The 18,864-nt window shown below is 49.4% G+C and overlaps 1 pseudogene; it reads left to right on the top strand.

The window, feature by feature from the left end:
• Nucleotides 1–7,925: 7,925 nt before the first annotated feature.
• LOC147110625 (histone H2B 1/2-like) lies at nt 7,926–8,301 on the top strand (annotated as a pseudogene).
• Nucleotides 8,302–18,864: the final 10,563 nt, after the last annotated feature.

Raw genomic sequence — 18,864 nt, forward strand, 5'->3', positions numbered from 1 at the left:
CAAGACCCACAGCCCAGAGGACCAGGTGGACACACCTAACTATGGCTGTCAAAGTCACCAGCGCCCTCAACTTCTTCACCTCAGGTTCCTTCCAGGGATCTGCAGCAGACATTTGCGGCATCTCGCAGTCGGACACCCACAGATGTGTTACACAGGTCACCGATGCCCTGTTTGACAAGTCAGCCAATTATATTAACTTTGCCACTGATGAAGCCAGTGTTACTGAGTGGGCGATCGGCTTTGTCGCTCTGGCTGACTTCCCACGGGTGCAGGGCATCATCGACTGCACACATGTGGCCATGAAGGCACCCCCACATCACCCAGGAGTGTTTGTGAGCTGCAAGGGCTTCCATTTCCTCAATGTGCAGCTGGCCTGCAACCATAGGAAGATCCTCATGCATGTGTGTGCCAAATTCCCTGCCATGACTCTTTCATCATGAGCCAGTTCACTCATGACCCTCAGCTCTTCACCCCTCCAAACAGACTTTCCGGCTGGCTGCTTGGAGACAAGGGCTATCCACCGAAGTCGTGGCTCATGACACCCTTGAGGTGGTCAAGTACTGAGGCAAGGAGAGATATAACGAAAGCCACATTTCCACCAGGTGTGTCATAGAGCAGACAATAGGCATGCTGAAGATACATTTCAGATGCCTTGACAGATCTGGAGGAGCCCTTCAGTAGGCACCAGCCAGGGTCTCCAGAATCATCCTCGTCTGCTGTGCACTTCACAACATAGTGCAGCAGTGAGGATTAGCGCCGCATGAGGAGCAAGGCTCTGAGCGCACAGCCTCTTCAGAGGAGGAGGAGGAGCCGGAGGAAACTGAGGTCCAGATCCCACCAGCACCTGAGCACATTGCTGCCTGGGAGGCCAGGGATGGCCTCATCATGGCCAGATTTACTTAACTTCCTGCATTACACCCATATGGCAGCCACATGCTGTGGCAGGTTCCCCCACCCACCCCCCACCACCTTCCAGCAACACCATAAAGCATCCCTACAATGGCTAAACCATTTATTTCACAGTGACCCCCATTGCTGGAGGTAATGTTATGTCTCACCATTCACTCCAACTCACTAAGCCACTTCCAAAGTAGCAGCCAAAATTGGGCGTGACCAGAAAGTGGTGAAAATAAATAGTTTTATACGTGACATTGTAGGAATTGCTAGATTCCTAACCAAAGGACTGAGATCGAGTCAGTCTGTCAACCAAACGAAGTTTAATACTGTTTTGCAGAAGTAACAATCAAAATGCAGGAGAACTAACTAACAGGGCTATGCTCAATGCTGGCTCCACAAGGACTGAGAGAGAAAGCTCCTCAGTCTGACGTCATGACGTCAGCACGTTTCCCACCGTTGGGAACGTCACGTGACCCACATGGTGACGTCATCGCATTTGGTCTTAATCCTACAGAGGCCACGCTATTTACATGCAGTAAAACGAATACAGGTACAGATTCATTCTGTTACAGATAATTATGTACATCGATATAAGAGTCCCTTGGTGGCTCTGCCACATGCGCCCCCCCAGAATTGTCTTTAACAGTGAAAGTCAATCGAAGAGGAGGTCGGACAAGCCTGTTCGAACGACTCCTATATTCCCGGAGAGGAATTTGCTGAGCAGTAGATGGGCTGACAGGTGGAATGATCTGGTTGGATGTAGTAGCAGCGGGCGGTTGACCACGACGTGGTGGCTGTGCAGTTTTGACCAGCCGGTCAAGGTCCAGGTGCACGGGCTTGAGGGGGTCAATTGAAATGTAGTCGGGTTTGCCACCGATGTCAACCAAAAAACTCTTGTCACCTGCCTCCTGTACTCGGAAGGGGCCCGTATAAGGAGGCTTGAGTGGACCACGATGGGCATCATGGCGAACGAAGACAAACTCGGCCTGCATTAACTCTGTTGGTATGTGAGAGGAAGGAAGGCCGTGGTGCGACGTTGGAATTGACTTAAAGGAGTCGGCAGTTTCCTGGTGGGTGCTGAGTTGGTCGGCTGCGGACCACGGCTGAGTCGGCGATGGCAGGAAATCGCTGGGCACCCGGAGTGGCTGGCCGTACACCAGTTCCGCAGAAGATGACTGCAGGTCTTCTTTAGGCGCCGTGCGCAAACCAAGCATAACCCATGGGAGCCGATCCACCCATGCGGTGCCCTGAAGGCTGGCCCTTAGCGATGCCTTTAACGACCGATGGAAACGTTCACACAACCCGTTTGCCTGCGGATGGTAGGCCGTGGTGCGATGGAGCTTGGTGCCCACACCTAAGGCTACAGCGTTCCAAAGTTCGGACGAAAACTGTGGACCGCGGTCGGACGAAATATCTGCCGGGACACTGAAACGTGCGACCCACGAGGAGATAAAAGCCCTGGCGACATCAGCGGAGGTAGTAGACGCCAAAGGAACCGCCTCTGGCCATCTTGTAGCGCGGTTGACCATGGCCAGGAGGTGTGTGAAACCTTGTGACGGCGGAAGCGGCCCAACGAGGTCTACGTGGACATGGTCGAAACGGCGTTCTGGCACTTCGAAAGTGGCCAAGGGGGCTTTTACATGCCGTTGTACTTTAGATTTCTGACAAACGACGCAGGTGTTAGCCCAGTCATGGACATCTTTACGCATCCCTCTCCAGACGAATTTAGATGCCAGTAATCTTTGAGACGCCTTCACGCCAGGATGCGAAAGTCCATGTATGGCATCAAAGACTTTGCGACACCAGGAAGTCGGAACGATCGGGCGGGGATCTCCCAAGGAGACGTCGCAGAGCATGGAGGTGCCTGCTGAGTGGAATTGCACATCTGCTGGCTGGAGGCAGGAGGAGTCGGAGTGGAATGCTTGTGTTTCCGGATCGGTTGCTTGGTCAGCAGCCATGTGGGAATAGTCTATTCCTAGCTGAACGGCTTGGACGGTCGCACGCAAAAGACAATCAGCCACCACGTTGTCCTTGCCGGCCACGTGCTGAATGTCGGTCGTAAACTCCGAAATAAAGGTAAGTTGTCGCTGCTGTCGAGCTGACCACGGTTCGACGGTCTTGGCCATAGCAAACGTCAGTGGTTTGTGATCCACGAATGCAGTGAAGTGGCGTCCCTCTAATAAAAATTGAAAATGGCGGATAGCCAGAAACAGCGCCAACAACTCCCTGTCGAGCGTGCTGTATTTGCGCTCATTACGTCGTACTTGGCGACTAAAAAACGCCAGTGGCTGCCACGTGCCGCTGACCCACTGTTCTTGCACGGCGCCTATGGCGTAGTCAGAAGCGTCGGTCGTAAGAGCGATGGTGGCACCAGGCAGTGGGTGTGCCAACATAGTTGCATTTGCTAGAGCAGTCTTTGTGTCACTGAAGGCGCAGTCCATCTCGGGCGTCCAAACTACAGACCCTTTTCCCGGCTTTCCTCTGAGAGCCTCGTAGAGTGGTTGCATAAGTTGAGCAGCCCTAGGTACGAAACGGTGGTAAAAATTTACCATACCCAGGAACTCCTGGAGGGCCTTGATGGACTGCGGCCGCGGGAAAGCTGTAACTGCCTCTACCTTCGACTGAAGCGGTATCGCGCCCTCCGAAGTGATGCGGTGGCCCAAGGAGCCGATATGTGGTATGCCGAACTGACATTTGGCCGGGTTGATTATCAAGTCATGTTGATGGAGGCGGCGAAAGAGGGTGCGCAACTGGCAGATGTGTTCCTCTTTGGTAGAGCTGGCGATCAGGACATCGTCAAGGTAGACAAATAAGAAGGCAAGGTCCCGCAGCACCGAATCCATCAGGCGCTGAAACGCCTGCGCCGCATTTTTGAGCCCAAATGGCATCCGGAGGAACTCGAAAAGGCCAAAGGGAGTAATGACCGCCGTCTTTTGGATGTCTTGGGGGTGTACAGGCACTTGATGGTATCCACGTACGAGGTCGATCTTGGAGAATATTGACTTTCCCGCCAAATGCGCAGAGAAATCCTGGATGTGCGGTATTGGGTACCGATCGGGAGTTGTGACGTCATTAAGGTGTCGGTAGTCACTGCATGGCCGTCATCCGCCACCGGGTTTCGGGATGATATGGAGAGGTGAGGACCAGGGACTATTCGACCAGCGAATAAGCCCCAGCCGCTCCATTGCGGCGAACTCTGCCTTTGCGGCCGCGAGTTTGCTGGGTTCTAGGCGCCGAGCCCGTGCATAGACTGGAGAGCCGGTCGTTGCGATGTGATGCTCCACGCCGTGTTTGGCGGTCGATGAGGAGAAAGTGGGCTTGGTTAGTTCCGGGAATTCCCCGAGCAGGCGAGTGAATTCATTAGGTGCAGGCAAAGCACAGGAGACCATGTGCGACACAACTGCACTGCGGAAGCAAGGGATGGAGTTGAAAGCGGCCGCGTTAATCAGTCGACGATTTCTCACATCCACCAAAAGGCTGTTTGCGCATAAAAAATCTGCGCCGAGGATGGCTTGTGAGATTTTGGCAGTGATAAAGTCCCATTGAAAACACTGTCCGCCGAAACACACCTGGGCCCGCCGTTTACCAAAGGTACGGATGGCACTGCCATTGGTGGCCTGGAGGGGAAAACCACGCCTCCCAGTCCGGATGTCAAGGACGGAGGCGGGAAGGATGCTACACTGCGCCCCTGTGTCGCATAAAAACCGTCGGCCCGAGATGGAATCGGTAATGTAAAGGACCTTCCCGGAATCGCCAATCGCCATCGCGGCCGTGGGACATCCCTCAGGCTCGGTCTTCCTTTCCCGTATTTGGTGCTGGTGTTTATTCTTCATTTGAGGCGTGAAACTGCAGGGAGGCCGGCAGCATCTGGCTCTCGCGCCAAAACGGGCGTGGTAAAAACACAAGCCGGGCGATGGAGGCGTCGGGGCGGAGTCCATGAGGGAGGGGCGCCTCGTGGCAGCGCAGTTTTGCTGCGTGACCGCATAAATAGTGTCTGCTGCGGCGGCAAGCGCGACGCAATCCGTAGCATCCGATTTTGCGAGGGCTGCCTGTACCTGCTCGGGCAATTGACTCAAGAACAACTCTCGAAAGAGGAAGCATTGCGGTTCGGAGCCAAGGAGTGTGAGCATCTGGCACATTAACTCCGATGGCTTGGAGTCGCCTAACCCAGGCAGCGTAAGTAAGTGGCGTGCGCGTTCCGCCTTCGTGAGGCCGAAAACCTGAATTAACCGCGCTTTTAGCGTGTCGTACTTGCCATCGACCGGGGGATTTTCAAGCAGGTTGATGATCCTTGAAGCCGTGGAGCTGTCGAGTGCGGAGACCACGTAAAGGTAACAGGTCTGATCCGCCACGATGTTTCGAAGTTCAAACTGAGCTTCCGCTTGCACAAACCAGGAGGCCGCCTGTTGTTCCCAAAACTGAGGGAGCTTCAAAGCCACCGCGTTCGCTTCCATCGTTTCGTTGCGTTTTGCTTCCTCCGCGAAGATCGTTCGCGAAAGTTCGGGGTCACCACTGTAGGAATTGCTAGATTCCTAACCAAAGGACTGAGATCGAGTCAGTCTGTCACCAAACGAAGTTTAATACTGTTTTGCAGAAGTAACAATCAAAACGCAGGAGAACTAACTAACAGGTCTATGCTCAATGCTGGCTCCACGAGGACTGAGAGAGAAAGCTCCTCAGTCTGACGTCATGACGTCAGCACATGTCCCGCCATTGGGAACGTCACGTGACCCACGTGGTGACGTCATCGCGTTTGGTCTTAATCCAACAGAGACCGCGCTATTTACATGCAGTAAAACGAATACAGGTACAGATTCATTCTGTTACAGATAATTATGTACATCGATATAAGAGTCCCTTGGTGGCTCTGCCACGTGCTACCCCTGTGGCTTCAGCAGAGGCAGAGGCAGGCTGCTCACTTCCCTGCTGCGACTCGTCAGACTGAAGGCCTCACCAAAGTCTGTTCCTCCTGCGACTGACAGACTTGGCCATGACGATCCAAGGAGGCATCTGGGGCTCTGAGTGAAGGGGAGGCAACGGGGGAGAAGTGTGAGCGCTTTGAGAGGAGCCCCCACTTCCATTTTCCCTCTCACCATCATCCCTCTCATGGGCCACCCGCAATTCCCTGCTAGCAAGGAGCTGGAGAGTAACTTGCTGCACAGCAGTGGGGCCATGAGGACCAAAGTCTACATTGACATCCTTCCTAAAGAGGAGGTCTATGAGCCTCTGCTATCTGTTCTCCATAGATAGCATGTACTCATGTGACTGGCGCATTAGCTGCTCCATGCAGGTGGCCATCCTTTTCATCGAAGAGCCTACAATCGCCATCACCTGCGACATGGTGGTGCTCATGTTGGAGATGGACTCCTCCATTCTCTGCCCATTTGCAGACATCGTGGTTGCAAAACCTGTCAGAGTCTCCTGCACTTCTTGGATCATCCGCTTTCTGGATGGCCCCAGAGGCTCAGCGTCTGCATGTAGCTGAGCAGAGCTGGGAGCATCCTGCACCCTCCGGCGAGGAGTCTCCACTGCTGTCCCTGTCTCCACCATCTGCTCTTGCTCACTTGTGACTTGTGACGGACCAGGCGACAACACTACTCGATCTCGCGTGGGACCCACCGAGGTGTGTGTATCTGCGCTGGTGCTGGGTCTGGTGACGGTGCACCCTCAGAGGCTGCAGGCTCCTCTGAGCAGTCATCTTCCTCCTCCGCCTGGGCAGTGGGGGTAGCGGGGGAAGCTCTTGATGAACCTGTGGGAGACTAAAGAGCTGATTTAGAAATGTAATATCAACAATCGGTAAACATATAATGCACATGATGAACATTCACTGGCTGCTGACATCAGTCCCCATATGAGTGAATGTTGTATGCCATGTGGCTGTATGAAATGTAATTCTGTCACCAGGTTGCTGAGATGTCCCCCTCACTCCGTCTCCCACCTCCAGCTGCTCTGCAACTCCTGAGACCTCCAGGGCGACCTCCTCTGCAGACTCAACGTTGTGAATGATGGAGGGCCACCTCCGGTTCACTCCCTCTCCCTCTTATTGTGAGCTCTATTCTCCTGCAAAGAGGGAAAGAAGAGAAGTTTGAGGGAGAGTGATGGCATGAGTGTAAGAAATGTGTGGGTTACATCTTTAGAGGGTGACTATGAGGGAGTGGGGTGCCAATATCAAAGTGCCAATGCAAAGTGGCCTCCTTGTGTGTTATCAGTTGGTGTGAATGCATTAGGATGAGGGTGAGTGTGAGTGGTGGCTAGTCAGATGGGTATGTGAGTATGTAGATAGAGAGAGAGGGATGGGTGAAGGTGCAAGGTGTGTTGGTGTGAGTCATGATGTGCAGGAGTAGGGTTGAGAAGGGAGAGTGATGGGGATGTGATGAGAGGCACAGCAGGATGAAGTTGAGTGCGGCTTTGCACTCACCTTTCCTGATCTCATGAGATCATTGAAGTGCTTCCGACACTGCACCCAGGTCCTCCTCACCACATCTCTGCTGTTCACCTCCTCTGCTATATCCAGCCAGGCTCTTTTTGTCTCCTGGGGAGGTCTCTTCCACCCACCAGCAGGGAAGAGGACCTCCCTGCATGCACTGGCTCCCTCCACAAGAATATGCAGGGAGACATCGGAAAACCTGGGTGCAGCTCTCTGCCTCTGTGAAGCCATGTGTGCAAGGCTGAGCAGTACGCAGATGCTGAAATGTTCTGTCTGCTCACTCCTCGATGGACCTTTAAATGAAATGTGGCCAAGGCTACTTTAAATAACCCGGCTGGAAATGAGCCATCGATGATGTCATCAGACCCGTACCATTTAATAGGGCCAGGTAACGCGCAGGCCTGCCTTAATAGGCGCCATTAACGGAAAGTCGCTCTGAGGAGTGGGATGAAAAGAAGAACAGGGTCTGCCCGCACCTGACCCGCCCAGGTATTGAAAATTCCGGCCTTGGTCTCTGACCTTTCCTGCAGTTCTCTGTATCGAGAATTGGCTCATTGCACCGCCAATAAAAACTACTACTGCTCCCAAATTGAGTTTGGAAATGCCTGGAGAGAAGAAAGCAGCTCCCAAGAAGAGTGCCAAGAAAACTGTGAATAAAGTGCCAGCAAAGGGTGGCAAGGAACTGAGAAAGTGAAGGAAGGAGAGTTACTCCATCTATGTCTACAAAGTGATAAAGCAGGTTCACCCCGACACCAGCATCTCCTCTAAGCTCATGGGCATCATGAACTCTTTTGTGAACGATATTTTCAAGTGCATCACAGGTGAGGCTTCCTGCCTGGCCCATTACAACAAGTGCTGCACTATCAGCCTCCTGGGAGATCCAGACCGCTGTGCACTTGCTGCTGCCTGGGGAGTTGGCCAAGCACGCCATGTCGGAAGGGATACAGGCGATAACCAAGTACACCAGCTCCAAGTGAAACTCCACAATTTACTGCAAAAACACTACTGCTCCCTCCTTTCTGTGTGAGGATTGTCTGGCCAGCTAGCATTCCTGCTGAGCTCAATACAAATAAACTTTTCTATCAACACATCCAATTTCTCCCTGGAATGTGTTAGCAACCTCCATTGTCTCAAACTGATATGGCTAACAGTTGCAATGGAAAACCCAGTTCCTTATGGGTGAGTCCGTCAAAATTCGTAGCCATTCCTTTGTTTCTGCAGCTGCAGGATATTTTTGTGTTGCTGTCACGACAGAGAAGTATGTTGTTGCTCTGGGAATTCATCCTTAGAATGCCGAACTTGACTTTATATCAGAAACAATAACAGCTTAAGCCAAAAATTCCTTCTGGCCCAACTGTGCAAAAGTCTTGAGATGTGAAAGCACCTGAAGCAAATCAGATCGATGTTGCTGGTGAAATTGGTGTAAATGGATCTGTTAAATTAAAAAAAAACCTTTACTAGATACCTAGATGTTATAATAATAAATGCTCTGTTTCTTGTTTAAGAAATCACACAACACCAGGTTATAGTCCAACAGCTTTATTTGAAATCACAAGCTTTCGGAGCGCTGCTCCTTCGTCAGGTGAAGTGGAGAGATGCATAAAAACACAACTTATATAGTCGGAGAATAATGTCAGATGTTTACAGGTAATCTTTCTAACTGCCATTTATCACACCTCGGCAGAGAGATAATCACAGCAATCAAAGGTGTAAATGGTGTCCAAACAGGTCAGTCAGGAAAACATTACATCAAAGAACAATGAGGTGGGGTCACAAGGGGTCAAATGTTGCAGATGCTGGGGTCTGTATGAAAAACAAAAAAACAGACAAAAAACATTTTTTTTGCTGGAAATCACAGCAGGTCCGGCCGCATCTGTGTGGAGAGAACAAGCCAACGACGACTCGAGTCTGGATGACCCTACATCAGGTGGGGTTACATGTAGTGTGACATGAACCCAAGATCCCGGTTGAGGCCGTCCTCATGGGTGCGGAACTTGGCTATCAGTTTCAGCTGAAAGACGCCCTTGTAAGAACGGGATATGGTGCTTGACTTGTTGATCGACAGTTCCGATGGGCCACAGCGAAAAATTGCATAGATCTCCTCAGAAGACAAACATGGGACACAACCAACAGAGTACCCTTCGTCGTCCAGTACTTCCCCGGAGTGGAGAAACTACGCCATGTTCTTCGCAGCCTTCAACATGTCATCGATGACGACGAACACCTCACTAAGGCCATCCCCACGCCTCCACTACTCACCTTCAAACGGCCGCCTAACCTCAAACAGACCATCGTTCATAGAAAATTACCCAGCTTTCAGGAGAACAGCGACCACGACACCACACAACCTTGCCACAGCAACCTCTGCAAGACATGCCAGATCATCAACACAGATACCATCATCACACGTGAGGACACCACCCACCAGGTACATGGTACATACTCATGTGACTCGGCCAACGTTGTCTACCTCATACGTTGCAGGAAAGGATGCCCCGGAGCATGGTACATCGGCGAGACCATGCAGACACTGCGACAACGGATGAATGGACACCGTGCAACAGTCGCCAGGCAGGAGTGTTCCCTCCCAGTCGGGGAACACTTCAGCAGTCAAGGACATTCAGCCTCCGATCTTCGGGTAAGCATTCTCCAAGGCAGCCTTCGAGACACACGACAACGCAAAATCGTCGAGCACAAACTGATAGCCAAGTTCCGCACCCATGAGGATGGCCTCAACCGGGATCTTGGGTTCATGTCACGCTACATGTAACCCCACCTGATGTAGGGTCATCCAGACTCGAGTCGTCGTTGGCTTGTTCTCTCCACACAGATGTGGCCGGACCTGCTGTGATTTCCAGCAAAAAAAATGTTTTTTGTGTTTTTTGTTTTTCATACAGACCCCAGCATCTGCAACATTTGACCCCTTGTGACCCCACCTCATTGTTCTTTGATGTAATGTTTTCCTGACTGACCTGTTTGGACACCATTTACACCTTTGATTGCTGTGATCTCTCTGCCGAGGTGTGATAAATGGCAGTTAGAAAGATTACCTGTAAACATCTGACATTATTCTCTGACTATATAAGCTGTGTTTTTATGCATCTCTCCACTTCACCTGACGAAGGAGCAGCGCTCCGAAAGCTTGTGATTTCAAATAAAGCTGTTGGACTATAACCTGGTGTTGTGTGGTTTCTTACATTTGTCCACCCCAGTCCAACACCGGCATCTCCACACCATTGTTTCTTGTTGAGGTTCCTTGTAAATCACTCTTTTAATGTCAGCATCTCATTCCTATAATAGATGCTCTATATTGTTCTTGGTTGCAGCTAATTTACTGTGTTCTATTGGTCTTGTTTGTCTCCCTTCTCTGTTTTTTGTTTGATCTGTGGAATTTGCTCTAGGTGAGCTTGAGGGCGAAGGGAATAGAGGGTTATGCTGATATAGTTAGATGAGGAAAGACGGGAGGAGGCTCGAGTGGAGCATAAATGCCGGCATGGACTGGTTGGGCCGAATGGCCTGTTTCTGTGCTATTTATTCTATTTAATTCTATGTAATTCTAGGTTCACTATACTCCTTCCTCAAGATTTAGTTTTGAACTAGCCTAGTCAGTGCACAATTCTGAATTTAGCTGATTTAATTGGTGCCATTTATATCCCGTAATGTCTTACCCTGGCAATGGAAACTAGAACCGAGAATTAAAATATCTCCTTTTGATTCTTATTATTACAAAGGTAACAATCCACTCAATGACCAAATGTTCACATATGTGCTGCTAGATTAAATTATATAAGGAGTTACTGATATTACGTGAATGTTGGTGAATTTTCTAGCAGTTCAATTAAAAAAAAAACACACAACAAACTATTAATACTGCAAGTTCCATGTCACAGATGCAATACACCCCCACTTTATAAATCTAATATCACTTCCAGGTTCTAAATCATAAAATCCATACTTGCTCAGATTCTCCTTCGTGTGATATCTCGAAAGAGAAAGATGGTTGCTGATTTGCAACTGTAAGCAACATAATTGTGTCATGTTCAAGAACCTTCCCAGTGAGTCACTTTGTAATTGAATGGTAGCAGTTATGGGATTTGACAGCAAATCAGTGTCCGTATTAGGGACAAGCTATTTGGATGGCCAAGAATTCAGGTATTAGTAAATCATAGGCAGTGTGTGAGATTCTTAGAAAACATGGATGTTCTTTGGCCTGACGATATACTTACTCCACTGGATCATCGCACTCTCATAATATGAAATGATCTAATTTTGGGTCTTTGAGCCAACCTGAAACAGCCAAATTCTTTAGGGGGAGAAATTTGGTTAAACCCCGTTTGGGGGCGGTAACTGAATTAGCGCCAGGCATTTAGTGCCCGGCGTGGGAGTACCACTCCGGCGGCTAAATTGGGCCTACTGACCCGGCAAGGAAGCGCTCCACTTCCTCTTGGAGCGGTGTCTGGGGCACAAAGCGTGGTAGCGCCAGAGCACTACGCGGCTGTTCCGCGTAGCGCTGACGCGTTTCATCGCCCCTCCCCTTCCGTTAAAGGGGAGGGATGTTACGCACTCTGCAGGCCATTTGATGGCCTCCATTAGCCCACCAGGGTGGTGCGGTGTCGGGCTGCGTGATGGCAGCCATGGCCCACACCTAGGGCCGCCACGAGGGGCCGACCTGGAGGTCGGCCAAAACAATGAAACAGCGGTGCGGGGCGCAGCCAGGCTTCCCTTTTAATTACTGCCTTGTGAGCGGAGGTCGGCCCGGTTTGCGACCTGCGAGGCTGTTGCTGACATTGCCCACAATTGCTTCGTGGGGCACAGACGAATTTCTGCCGTGGGGCGGTGAGGAGTCGCGTCACTCAGCGATGATGTAATTGCCGGCGGCGCAGCGTTGTGGGGTGCAACCGGCTACTGCCGCCGCTCAATTTCGCGGGAGGCAATAGCCGCGCCTCCCCCGGGCGCTAGGGGATTTGTGCCATGTTAGAGGGGCAAACCAACCCAATTTTCCCCCCTAAGAATTTTATAAAAACATTTTTGCACTTGTCTTATATCAATGATGATTAATCATTGCTTTGGCACCAGAGTTCTTTTAATCCTTTAGTAGTTTCTGGCATTCACTTAAATTAGAAGGAATTAAACTGCTCCCCAATAAATAAACAATTCCTACGGGATCCCACTATGCTTATCTTTGACTGGCTGGATAGAATGACAGCCTGCAAGGTAGATGCAAATGTAAAACAAGATGTAATATTGTCCCATCTCTAACCGAGTCTCATCTCTACACTTACACTCTTTTTCTGCAGTTAGTTAAGACAGTGGTCAGGCTTTTCCCATATACAGCAAAGAGGAAACAGTCCATGCCACAAGTCAAATCCACTAATCCTACATGGCCGAATGTAAAACCACTGGCTTAGCCCAGTGGTGTGTAAGAATCATATCACCAATATTAATCATTCATTTAGGCAACAAGTCATAGCATTACAGCTATAAAAAGTTCAAGATTTGATGATTCTACTGAATAAATAGTAGAGATTAAGTATGTCCTATTAGATTCTGTAAGAAATGTCTTTTATATAGCCCAGAAATTCGGGTCGGGGGCTTCCCGCGGGTGCAAGCCCCCGACCTGCACTTACCTAGCGTGCCAGCCATTGAGCTGTGGGCCCACGTGGAATTACGATCCTGGGCTTCCTCCCACTGCCGGCGCGCAGTGCTTGCGTATCCCAGGGGTGCAGTTAGTTCGATGCGTCCCCTGGGGTCACATGGGCCATGGAGAGCCAATGGGAGCAGGGAATGCTTCGTTCATAAGTTTGACAGGAAGAGCTGTCAAACCTATAAATACTATAAGCCCCAAAACATCACTAAAAATTCAAATAAATTTTTAAAAAATCACATTTTAAAAATAACTATAAATTACATGAAATAAGTATTTTAAACAATAATTTAAATTTTTGAAAAAATTAATTTTATTTTCTAACAGGACTAAAAATAAACTTACCTTTTTTTAAAGTATTTAAAAATAATAAACCTGTGGAAAAAATGTTTTAATTTTAATTAATTCACAACTTACCTTGTTAAAAGCAGGCCTTGCGCCTGCTTTTTAAAAGTGTAACTGCTGGAGACTTACCCTCCCGGAAAAGCCTGGAAACAAAATGTAAGTTCCATGCGCACGCGCTGCCTCTCCGGCGCACGCGTTCCACCTCTCAACCCCTTCTTTCAGGGGAATGGAAGTGTTGGTTTCCCGTGCATGCGCAGTGCATGCACGAAACCGGCACTTTTGTTCGGCCTACGTGTGAGTACCCCGTGCGTACTCACATGTTGGGACCCGAATTTCTGGGCCATTGTTTATCTCGAAAAGCTGGAGACCCCTACACTTTTCCATCAGTAGTTTAATCAGTGTATAAATACTATTTACTACAGTAATCTGAAAAGTTGATTATTCAACATACAAACCAATATGTAACCTTACATGTAATCTTCTTTCTGTGCTGTACAGATTGTTTTTCACTGTTAACAGGTTTTTGTGCTGACTTTATCAAAAAGGAGATGGTGCAGGCCAGGTTTAGTAAGAACACAAGAATGTAAGAATGAGAAATAGCTGTTTTCTATTCAGCTCACACAATTATTGAGACTTTGTTTTTGTTTTTTTTACTGACCATTTTTCTTATCTCCTTCCACCTACCCAGTATGCTTCTGTTTCCTGAGCTCTGTATAGTAAGATGTGGGGAGAAAACAGGAGAGAGTGTGCAATACTTGTAGGACTGCTGCATTTGTCTGTGAACACTTTTGACCCATTTGGCATTGTAAACTGGGACTAGTGACAGATTCAAACAGGCTAAATGTGAGGGAAGATTTCCTATGTGCATTATGTCCAACAAAATTGTAAGCCTATTCTTTACACACGGTTACACCTGACACACAGAGGAAATGATACGCTGCCATGTAATTTTTCTCTTCTCTTTTCCTCTCTCTCTCTCTCTCTCCCATTCATTCCCTGAATCAGGAATCACCAGTACAAATTTCTCTTTTGAATGCTACAATTGAATTAGTATTTGGTGTGCCAGATCACAATCTACACAAGTTATCAACTAGAATTCTAAAGCAATTTATACTTAGGACTGCTAATCTTTCTCTCCTATTTCTACATAAAATACTTCAAATGATAAAGATTCAAAAACAGGACTTTCGTACCTGCAGGAACAAGAGCACTCAGACTGAATGCCCCTGTACTTCAGTCAATTATTATAATTGCTGATGGATATTGGGCCCTTAGCTATCCATACAATACTACTGAGTTTAAATCTGGATTCATTACTACTTTACAATGCCCTTCAGAGCTGATGAGATGCGTGCTCAGTTATTAACATCCCCTCCTTCTCTATAAGTGTTAATTGCATGCTGCAAATGGTTGAACAGGGGGCAGAAGCCCTCCAACCTCGTTAAATGGCTGTTATTCATATGTGTGCCTTTACTATGAGTGTTGATAGGCTATTCAACAATGGTGGGCATCAGGGTTAATCCTGGTCCTATCCTCATATAACACCTACACATGCACACTTCCACAGGTGCTGCTAGATGGTAAATTTGTTCCCCCTCTAATCCAGGGATGACAGAGCCAATTATGTTGCCTTTACTACAATTCCAACTAACATCAGTTCATTTCACATACACACAGGGCCTAGAGTTTGGATTGTTAATGCAGTGTGGAGCAAGTCAGGGCCTAGAGTTTGGATTGTTAATGCAGTGTGGAGCAAGTCAGGGCCTAGAGTTTGGATTGTTAATGCAGTGTGGGGCAAGTCAGGGCCTAGAGTTTGGATTGTTAATGCAGTGTGGGGCAAAACCAGGGCCTAGAGTCTGGATTGCACCCAAATCAGGCATGATCTGTGTGAAGTGCACGTGCCTAATGCGATAAACAAGATCAGCCAGCGAGGGCCTAACGTGAGTCTGGAGGGTGTTGGTGAAGCAAAAAGGTGCAAAGTGATTTTACACTTTAATTTGGGGAATTGCCTTTTTATTGCCACGTGATTTAATTTTATATTTAACTCAATGGGCTCTTTTCCTAACGAAACTTCAGGCATAAGCCATGGCTTTATAAACAAAACAATCATTTATTATTAATACACTAGAAAATTGAAATTAGAATTTATACAACAACTTGGGTTTATGCACGAATTAGAATTCCCTTAACAACATTACAACAACACCTTCTGAATTCCCAAAATAAATAACCTTTTTGGAAATCTTGGGGGTTAAATAGGCTAACCCCCAAAAACGGGCGTGGAGATCGCGGTACATAATTAACCTGCACCCATTCATTGCAATGCAGGCAGCACGTTAAATTCATTTAAAAATGATTGCTGCGTGCAGCCTGTACTACCCGTGTTGTTCCTTGGATGCACGCATCAGCAGGGGGCCCGATATTGTGGATAACTTAAAGGCAGCCTGCACCTCTTAAAGGCTGCAAGAAGTGGTGGGAGTTTTTTGAAAAGTGAATCTGGACTGTGATACTTTGAGAATGGCTCAACATGCGAGAGCGCGAGCGCCAAGGGGTTTTCTAACAATGCACTGGAGGCCTTGGTGCAAGACGTGGAGAGAGAGACGTCCTGTATATGTAGTGGGGCAGGAGGCCTTCCAGCCATATGCTGAGGTGGCAGTGGGAAGAAGTATCGGCAGAGGTCAATGCCAGGAGTGTTGCTTCAAAAACATGGATGCAGCACAGGAAGAAGTTTAACGATCTGACATGGATTATCAAGGCAAGTGAGTTCATCTTCAAATGGCATGCCCTAACCACTGCCTTATCCACTGCTCAGTTCACTACACCACCATCACTCACCTACCAACAATCTCTATCAATGAGTATTCAACCCTAACATTCATATGCTTTACCTTGTGGCGGAGCCACCAGGGGGACTCTGATCTAATGTACATAATTATCGTTAACAAATTATTAGCTACAGAATGAATCTGTATCTTTGTTCATATCATTGCATGTACATAGCGTGATCCCTTTAAGAATGAGACCAAACGCGATGACGTCATCACGTTGATCACGTGATCCTCCAGCGGCAGGAAAACGTGATGACGTCATGACGTCAGGCTGGGGAGCTGCCCTAGCCAGTCCTCGTGGAGCCAGCAAAGAGTACAGACCTGTAATGTAGTTCTCCTGTGTTTTCGTTTTAAACTCTGTTGATTAGTATCAAACATCGTTTGTTTGATAGACTGACTCGACCTCAGTCCTTTAGTTAGGAATCTAGCCATTCCTACAGTGGTGACCCCGAATTTTCGTGAACAATTTTCGCGGAAGAAGTGAAGCGTGACGAAACATGGATGCAAACTCCGTGGCTTTGAAGCTCCCACAGTTTTGGGAACAACAGGCGGCCTCCTGGTTCGTACAAGCAGAAGCACAATTCGATCTCCGAAACATCGTTGTGGATCAGACCCGTTACCTTTACGTGGTCTCCGCACTCGACAGCTCCACGGCCTCACGGATCATCAGCCTGCTTGAAAACCCCCCGGTTGACAGCAAGTATAATACTCTCAAAGCGCGGTTAAGACAGGTCTTCAGGCTCACGAAGGCAGAGCGTGCCCGCCGGCTACTCGCTTTGCCCGGGCTTGGCGATTCCAAGCCATCTGAGTTAATGAGCCAGATGCTCACACTCCTTGGCTCAGAACCACAATGTTTCCTCTTTCGGGAGTTATTCCTGAGTCAACTACCCGAGCAGGTTCAGGCTGCCCTCGCCAGATCAGAAGCCACAGATTGTGCAGCACTTGCTGCAAAAGCAGATACGATTTATGTGGTCACGCAGCAATCCTGCGCCGCCACGAGGCACCCCTCCCCCGCGAACGCCGCCCCGACGCCTCCATCCCCCGGCTTGTGTTTTTACCACGCCCGTTTCGGAGCGAAAGCCAGAGGCTGCTGCCCTCCCTGCAGTTTTGCGCCTAAAAAAAAACCGACATCAACACCAGCAGCAACTCCAGAAAAGGAGGACCGAGTCTGAGGGATGTTCCGCGCCGCGATGGCGATTGGAAATTCCAGGATGCTCCTCTACATTACATATTCCCTCTCAGGCCGGCACTTTTTATGCGACACCGGGGCGCAGTGTAGCATCCTTCCTGCCTCAGCACTCGATATTCAGTTTGGGATGCACGGCCCCTCCCTCGTGGCAGCTAATGGCGGGGCCATTCGTTCCTTTGGCAAATGGCGGGTCCAGGTCTGCTTCGGCGGGCAACGGTTTCAGTGGGAATTTATTACAGCCAAGGTTTCGCAAGCCATCCTCGGCACGGATTTCTTATGCGCCAACAGCTTCTTGGTGGATGTAAGAAATCGTCGATTGGTCAACGCGGCCACCTTCCACTCCATCCCTTGCTTCCGCAGTTCCGCAACGTCGCACACTGTCTCCTGCGCGTTGCCCTCGCCGGACGAGTTCACTCGCCTATTAGGTGAATTCCCAGAGCTGACCAAGCCCACTTTCTCCTCCTCGGCCACTAAGCATGGTGTCGAACACCACATTACTACGACTGGCTCTCCAGTTTACGCACGAGCTCGGCGCCTGGAGCCCAGCAAGCTCGTGGCTGCGAAGGCAGAGTTTGCCACGATGGAACGGCTGGGGATTATTCGCCGGTTGAATAGTTCCTGGTCCTCGCCGCTCCACATCGTCCCGAAGCCCGGCGGTGGATGGCGGCCATGCAGGGACTACTGACGCCTTAATGACGCCACTACTCCTGATCCCGCATATACAGGATTTCTCCGCCCATTTGGCGGGAAACTCAATCTTCTCCAAGGTCGACCTCATCCGTGGCTACCACCAAGTTCCCGTACACCCGCAGGACGTCCTGAAAACGGCACTCCCTTTGGACTGTTTGAGTTTCTACGGATGCCATTTGGGCTCAAGAACGCCGCACAGGCTTTTCAACGACTAATGGACTTGGTCCTGCGGGATCTTCCCTTTTTATTTGTCTACCTTGACGACATCCTGATAGCCAGCTCTACCAAAGAGGAACATGTCTGCCATCTCCGCACCCTCTTTCAGCGCCTCAGCCAACATGGCCTCATAATCAACCCGGCCAAGTGTCAGTTCGGCCTACAGCAGATTGACTTCTTGGGCCACCGCATTACTTCGGAGGACGCAATTCTGCTGCAGTCAAAGGTCGAAGCAATTACGGCATTCCCAAGGCCGCAGTCCATCAAGGCTCTTCAAGAATTCCTGGGCATGGTGAATTTCTACCACCGCTTTGTGCCCAAGGCAGCACGACTCATGCAGCCCCTCTACGAGGCCCTCAAAGGCAAGGCCGAAAAGGATACAATAGCCTGGACGGTCGAAATGGACAACGCTTTCGACAACACAAAAACTGCTCTAGCCAATGCAACTATGTTGGCGCACCCTCTGCCAGGTGCCACCATCGCCCTTACCACCGACGCTTCCGACTATGCCATAGGCGCTGTGCAGGAACAGTGGGTCAACGGGACGTGGCAACCACTGGCATTTTTCAGCCGCCAACTCCGGCGCAACGAACGCAAATATAGCACTTTCGACCGGGAGTTGCTGGCG

Source organism: Somniosus microcephalus, chromosome 11 (assembly GCF_052327205.1).
Source record: "Somniosus microcephalus isolate GS21.2 chromosome 11, FLI_Smic_1.0, whole genome shotgun sequence".
In the NCBI taxonomy this organism is placed as follows: domain Eukaryota; kingdom Metazoa; phylum Chordata; class Chondrichthyes; order Squaliformes; family Somniosidae; genus Somniosus; species Somniosus microcephalus.